The following is a 7,184-nucleotide window of genomic DNA, read 5'->3' as shown; positions in this document are numbered from 1 at the left end:
GGAGAATATATGCGAATGAGAGAGAGGCTAAACGAGTAAGCAAACATAGATAGCAAAAGTCTACTAAAAGATAAAATGTACTTGATTATAAAAGCAACTAAAGCAAGAAAAATTAATAGTACGGAAAGCAATGAAAATAAGAGTTGTCCAGAAATATCCCCAAATGTCTAAGGTGTAGTCAAACATCATAATTGGGTGGATCAGAAACTACAAGAACCAGGAGAAGGCAAAAGAATCGGCGGCCAGGATTGGGCAAAATATTGAAAAAGGAAATTAAAAGGAGAAAGAGGAACCTAAGAGAAAATGCACGGGTGTCAGCACGGGCGTGCGACATTCGTGCGAAAAATAGGAAAAGAAAAAGAAAAGGAAGAAAAAAAAAAGATAAGAAAAAGAAAAAAAAAAAAGGAAAATAACGCATGCGCGTTCCAATGCCTGTGCGAGACATGTCTCCGCGAATCTCTGCAGGTACAAACTTGAATTCACCTGAGTAGTTTCTATACTCTTCATTGCAATACTACTAAACAACATTGTTCCTCATCAAACATTGCTACCAAAAGTCGAAAATGCAATACGAAAACTAAATAGTATTTATTTAGACTACAGTTTTTAGACTAGCATAATTACAATGTTGAAAATATTTATTTTTAGTGACAATTATTATCAGTCTCTCATATATTATCTTATATTTATATACTTTAAATTACGGATGTAAACAAACGAATTCTACATTCAATTATCTATGTATGAATGTCTCTTATATAGTCTTGCATTGATATACTTTGAATTACTTATTTAAAAATAATCATTAGGCATTTGTGCGTGAAAATACGAGTACAAAAATAAAGGCTCTAAATCCTTCCAAACTTTACCATGCATATGTGATTTCTATTCCACTATATGGCATACTTGTATTAAACAGAGGATATTATTACAAAAATAAATAAATAAATAAATAAATAAAATGTTAGAGAAAAATCAACACTCATTTCAAACATATATTCAGGATGATCCCATGAATATGTATACAAGTATACAACATAATAATAGTGTAGTTTTTATTTTATTTGACTAAAAACACTATTAATTTTTCTCGTTCCAAATTTCTATCAATTTTTTTGTATTGTTTTGTTTTCTTGTTTATGGTCCTTTGTTACTCCATATTCGTGAGGCACATGCAAATTGGTTTTGAAAGAAGGGATATATTTTTCCTAATAAAATAAAAACATTTGGTAGGATCAACTTTTTTAGAGTATACTAAATATTTTCATTTTTTAAAGTTATGCTCATCATTGAAAATCTACCTAATTTATTTAATTACATATTTATATTTTTTATTTTTCGCATGAATGTCGCTCGCCCGTGCCGACACTCGTACATTTTCCTTTAAGTTCCTCTTTCTCCTTTTAAATTCCTTTTTCTCTATTTTTTATAATCCTGGCCGCCGTTTCTCTTGCCCTCTCCGGGCTCTCGTAGTTTCTGATCCACCCAATTATGATGTTTGACTACACCTTATACATTTGGGGATATTTCTCGACAACTCTTATTTTCATTGCTTTCCGTACAATTGATTTGTCTTGCTTTACTTGCTTTTCTAATCTTGTACATTTTATCTTTTGATAGACTTTTACTATTTCTCTTTGTACATGCATAGATTCGCGGAGACAAGTCTCGCACAGACATTGGAACGCGCGTGCATTATTTTCCTTTTTCTTTTTTTTTTCTTTTTTCTTTTTCTTATCTTTATTTTTTTTTACTTCATTATCTTTTTCGTTTCCTATTTTTCGCACAAATGTCGCACGCCCGTGCCGACACTCGTACATTTCCCATCGGTTCCTCTTTCTCATTTTAATTTCCTTTTTCTCTATTTTTCCTAATCCTGGCCGCCGATTCTCTTGCCCTGTCCTGGCTCTCGTAGTTTCTGATCCACCCAATTATGATGTTTGACTACACGTTAGACATTTGGGGATATTTCTCGACAACTCTTATTTTCATTGCTTTCCGAACTATTGATTTGTCTTGCTTTAATTTCTTTTCTAATCTTGTACATTTTATCTTTTGGTAGACTTTTACTATTTCTGTTTGTACCTGCATAAATTCGCAGAGACAAGTCTCGCACAGGCATTGAAACGCGCGTGCATTATTTTCCATTTTTTTTCTTTTTCTTATCTTTATTTTTTTTCCTTCCTTTTCTTTTTCTTTTCCTATTTTTCGCACGAATGTCGCACGCCCGTGACGACACTCGTACATTTTCCCTTAGGTTCCTCTTTCTCCTTTTAATTTCCTTTTTCTCTATTTTTCTTAATCCTGGCCGCCGTTTCTCTTGCCATCTCCTGGCTCTCGTAGTTTCTGATCCACCCAATTATGATGTTTGACTACACCTTAGACATTTGGGGATATTTCTGGACAACTCTTATTTTCATTGCTTTCCGTACTATTGATTTGTCTTGCTTTACTTGCTTTTCTAATCTTGTACATTTTATATTTTGATAGACTTTTACTATTTCTGTTTGTACCTGCATAGATTCGCGGAGACAAGTCTCGCACTGGCATTGGAACGCGCGTGCATAATTTTCATTTTTCTTTTTTCTTTTTTCTTTTTCTTATCTTTATTTTTTTTCCTTCCTTTTCTTTTTCTTTTCCTATTTTTCGCACGAATGTCGCACGCCCGTGCCTACACTCGTACATTTTCCCTTAGGTTCCTCTTTCTCCTTTTAATTTCCTTTTTCTCTATTTTTCCTAATCCTGACCGCAGTTTCTCTTTCCCTCTCCTGGCTCTCGTTGTTTCTGATCCACCCAATTATGATGTTTGACTACACCTTAGACATTTGGGGATATTTCTGGACAACTCTTATTTTCATTGCTTTCCGTACTATTGATTTGTCTTGTTTTACTTGCTTTTCTAATCTTGTACATTTTATCTTTTGGTAGACTTTTACTATTTCTGTTTGTACCTGCATAGATTCGCGGAGACAAGTGTTGCACAGGCATTGGAACGCGCGTACATTATTTTCCTTTTTCTTTTTTCTTTTTTCTTTTTCTTATTTTTATTTTTATTTTTTTCCTTCTTTTCTTTTCCTTTTCCTATTTTTCGCACGAATGTCGCACGGCCGTGCCGACACTCGTGCATTATCCCTTAGGTTCCTCTTTCTCCTTTTAATTTCCTTTTTCTCTATTTTTCCTAATCCTGGCCGCCGTTTCTCTTGCCCTCTCCCGGATCTCGTAGTTTTTTATCCACCCAATTATGATGTTTGACTACACCTTAGACATTTGGGGGTATTTCTGGACAACTCTTATTTTCATTGCTTTCCGTACTATTGATTTGTCTTGCTTTACTTGCTTTTCTAATCTTGTACATTTTATATTTTGGTAGACTTTTACTATTTCTATTTGTACCTGCAGAGATTCGCGGAGACAAGTCTCACACAGGCATTGCAACGTGCGTGCATTATTTTTCGTTTTCTTTTTTCTTTTTCTTATCGTTCTTTTTTTCCTTCCTTTTCTTTTTATTTTCCTATATTTCGCATGATTGTCGCTCGCCCGTGCCGACACTCATGCATTTTCCCTTAAGTTCATATTTCTCCTTTTAATTTCCTTTTTCTCTATTTTTCCTAATCCTGGCCGCCGTTTCTCTTGCCCTCTCCTGGCTCTCGTAGTTTCTGATCCACTCGATTATGATGTTTGACTACACCTTAGACATTTGGGAATATTTCTCGACAACTCTTATTTTTATTGCTTTCCGTACTATTGATTTGTCTTGCTTTTCTAATCTTGTACATTTTATCTTTTCGTAGACTTTTACTATTTCTGTTTGTACCTGCATAGATTCGCGGAGACAAGTCTCGCACAGGCATTGGAACGCGCGTGCATTATTTTCCTTTTTCTTTCTTCTTTTTTCTTTTTCTTATCTTTATTTTTTTCCTTCCTTTTCCTTTTTTTTTCCTATTTTTCGCACGAATGTCGCACGCCCGTGCCGACACTCGTGCATTTTCCCTTAGGTTCCTCTTTCTCATTTTAATTTCCTTTTTCTCTATTTTTCCTAATCCTGGCCACAGTTTCTCTTTCCCTCTCCTGGCTCTCGTAGTTTCTGATCCACTCAATTATGATGTTTGACTACACCTTAGACATTTGGGGATATTTCTGGACAACTCTTATTTTCATTGCTTTCCGTACTATTGATTTGTCTTGCTTTACTTGCTTTTCTAATCTTGTACATTTTATCTTTTGGTAGAATTTACTATTTCTGTTTGTACCTGCATAGATTCGCGGAGACAAGTCTCGCACAGGCATTGGAACGCGCGTGCATTATTTTCCTTTTTCTTTTTTTTGTTTTTTTCTTTTTTCTGTTTCTTATCTTTATTTTTTTTCCTTCGTTTTCTTTTTCTTTTCCTATTTTTCGCACGAATGTCGCACGCCCGTGCCGACACTCGTGCATTTTCCCTTAGGTTCCTCTTTCTCATTTTAATTTCATTTTTCTCTGTTTTTCCTAATCCTAGCCGCCATTTCTCTTGCCCTCTTCTGGCTCTCGTAGTTTCTTATCCATCCAATTATGATGTTTGACTACACCTTAGACATTTGGAGATATTTCTCGACAACTCTTATTTTCATTGCTTTTCGTACTATTGATTTGTCTTGCTTTACTTGCTTTAATTTTCTAATCTTGTATATTTTATCTTTTGGTAGACTTTTACTATTTCTGTTTGTACCTGCAGAGATTCGCGGAGACAAGTCTCGACAGGCATTGCAACGTGCGTGCATTATTTTCCTTTTCCTTTTTTCTTTTTCTTATCTTTATTTTTTTCCTTCATTTTCTTTTTCTTTTCCTATTTTTTCGCCTGAATGTCGCTCGCCCGTGCCGATACTCGTGCATTTTCCTTTAAGTTCCTATTTCTCCTTTTAATTTCCTTCTTCTCTATTTTTCCTAATCCTGGCCGCCGTTTCTCTTGCCCTCTCCTGACTCTCGTAGTTTTTGATTCACCCAATTATGATGTTTGACTACACCTTAGACATTTGGGAATATTTCTCGACAACTCTTATTTTCATTGCTTTCCGTACTTTTGATTTTTCTTGCTTTACATGCTTTTCTAATCTTGTACATTTTATCTTTTGGTAGACTTTTACTATTTTTGTTTGTACCTGCATAGATTCGCGGAGACAAGTCTCGCACTGGAATTGGAACGCGCGTGCATTATTTTCCGTTTTCTTTTTTCTTTTTTCTTTTTCTTATCTTTATTTTTTTCCTTCCTTTTCTTTTTCTTTTCCTATTTTTCGCACGAATGTCACACGCCCGTGCCGACACTCGTGCATTTTCCCTTAGGTTCCTCTTTCTCATTTTAATTTCCTTTTTCTCTATTTTTTCCTAATCCTGGCCGCCGTTTCTCTTGCCCTGTCTTAGCTCTCGTAGTTTCTGATCCACCCAATTATGATGTTTGACTACACCTTAGACATTTGGGGATATTTCTCGACAAATCTTATTTTCATTGCTTTCCGTACTATTGATTTGTCTTGTTTTACTTTCTTTTCTAATCTTGTACATTTTATCTTTTGGTAGACTTTTACTATTTCTGTTTGTACCTGCATAGATTCGCGGAGACAAATCTCGCACAGGCATTGGAACGCGCGTGCATTATTTTCCTTTTTTCTTTTTTTTTTTTTCTTTTTGTTAGAAATAAAATGTAATAGTTTTGATGAGCCAAATTTGTATTTTTAGAACCCCCATATTTTATTTTGATTCTAGTTGTCTATTAGCCTAAGTCCCAAGTCAAGCCATAAAAGTCTACGAATTCTTAGCAAAATATACTTATCCAGAATGTTACTATTTGAGATTTATTTACCTTGGAAGATACACAAGGACGAAGTGGTGAAGTGGATAAGGAACAAGGTGACTAAAGTCAGAGGTTATGGGTTTAAGACTCAATCTTTACATTTTTATGTAAGAGATAAAGAAGGGGATGACGAAGGGGCTGATGGGGACGACCAAGGGGCAGACTCGGATTAATCTACGAATTAATGTGAAATTCTACTAAAGCCATTTTGGGAATAAAGATTAAATCCAGAAATGTTAACTAATGAGGTAATATGGTGTAGTGGTATAAGCTTGGAAGACAAATCTAATTGGGCTCGTGATCCAATCCCATTGGAAGCATATTTTATAAGTATGACACTTGTTGGGTGCATGCTACAATGTGGACACATGTCATACTAAAATTGACTACAAGTTTGGAAGCTTGTGGACATGATAAGAAAGCACGTGAATTCTTCTACACTTCTTCTTTCTCATTTAAATATCTTGCTATGCATCTCAAATCATTTCAGAAGAAGAAATGGACGAAGATATAATTTTTACTCAAGCAAGAATCAGCAGAAAATCTTTTGAAGATTTCATCATTTTGAATCCGTCAAAATAAGGTAATTATTTTTCGGAGAAGATTAAGCTGATAAGCCGATATGTATGACTTTTGAAGATTTGTCAGGTGAGGATTTTCAAACTCACTGTGGAAGCCCATCTCTTGCATTAAATCACCACAATGCAAGTTGGCAATAATGTGTAGCTGATCAAAATGAACGATCAAGATCAACTGATGCTATAACGGTAATATAGCTTCTTCAGCTATATATACCAAGAAGACTTGAAGACATAGAGCAGAGAGCAGAGAGTGCAATACACGAAATAGAGAAGGCAAGGCAATACAAAGAAAAGCAAAATTCGAAAATATCTAGTCTGAGCTTACACGAGAGATATTCTTCAAGTCATTAGAAGAGAAATTTGTTTTCTCTTAAACTTACCTCTACTGTGTGTAGAAAGAGGGTTGAGTGTAGCTTTGTGCAAGACACTACCCTGTTGAGTGTAGCTTTGTGCGAGACACTCGTGAGTGTAGCTTTGTGCGAGACACTCGTGGTTGCTGAGTGTAGCTGTGTGAGAGACGCTCGGTGGTGCTAAGTGTAGCTGGGTGCAAGACACTTAGTTGGTGTAGGAGTATAGCTTTGTGCAAGATACTCGGGAGTATAGCTTTGTGCGAGATACTCGGGATTGAGTGTAGCTGTGTGCAAAACACTCGGGAAGTGCCTGTGTGCACTTGATTCACTATTTGTATCTGGGTGAACGAGATAGTGAATTTCCTCCTTGGAGTGAAAGGAGAAGAGTGGACTAGGAGGATTACACCACCTCTGAACCACTATAAATTGTC

The sequence above is a fragment of the Ipomoea nil genome, unplaced genomic scaffold (assembly GCF_001879475.1).
Source record: "Ipomoea nil cultivar Tokyo-kokei standard unplaced genomic scaffold, Asagao_1.1 scaffold2516, whole genome shotgun sequence".
In the NCBI taxonomy this organism is placed as follows: domain Eukaryota; kingdom Viridiplantae; phylum Streptophyta; class Magnoliopsida; order Solanales; family Convolvulaceae; genus Ipomoea; species Ipomoea nil.
This window is presented reverse-complemented; position numbering follows the sequence as displayed.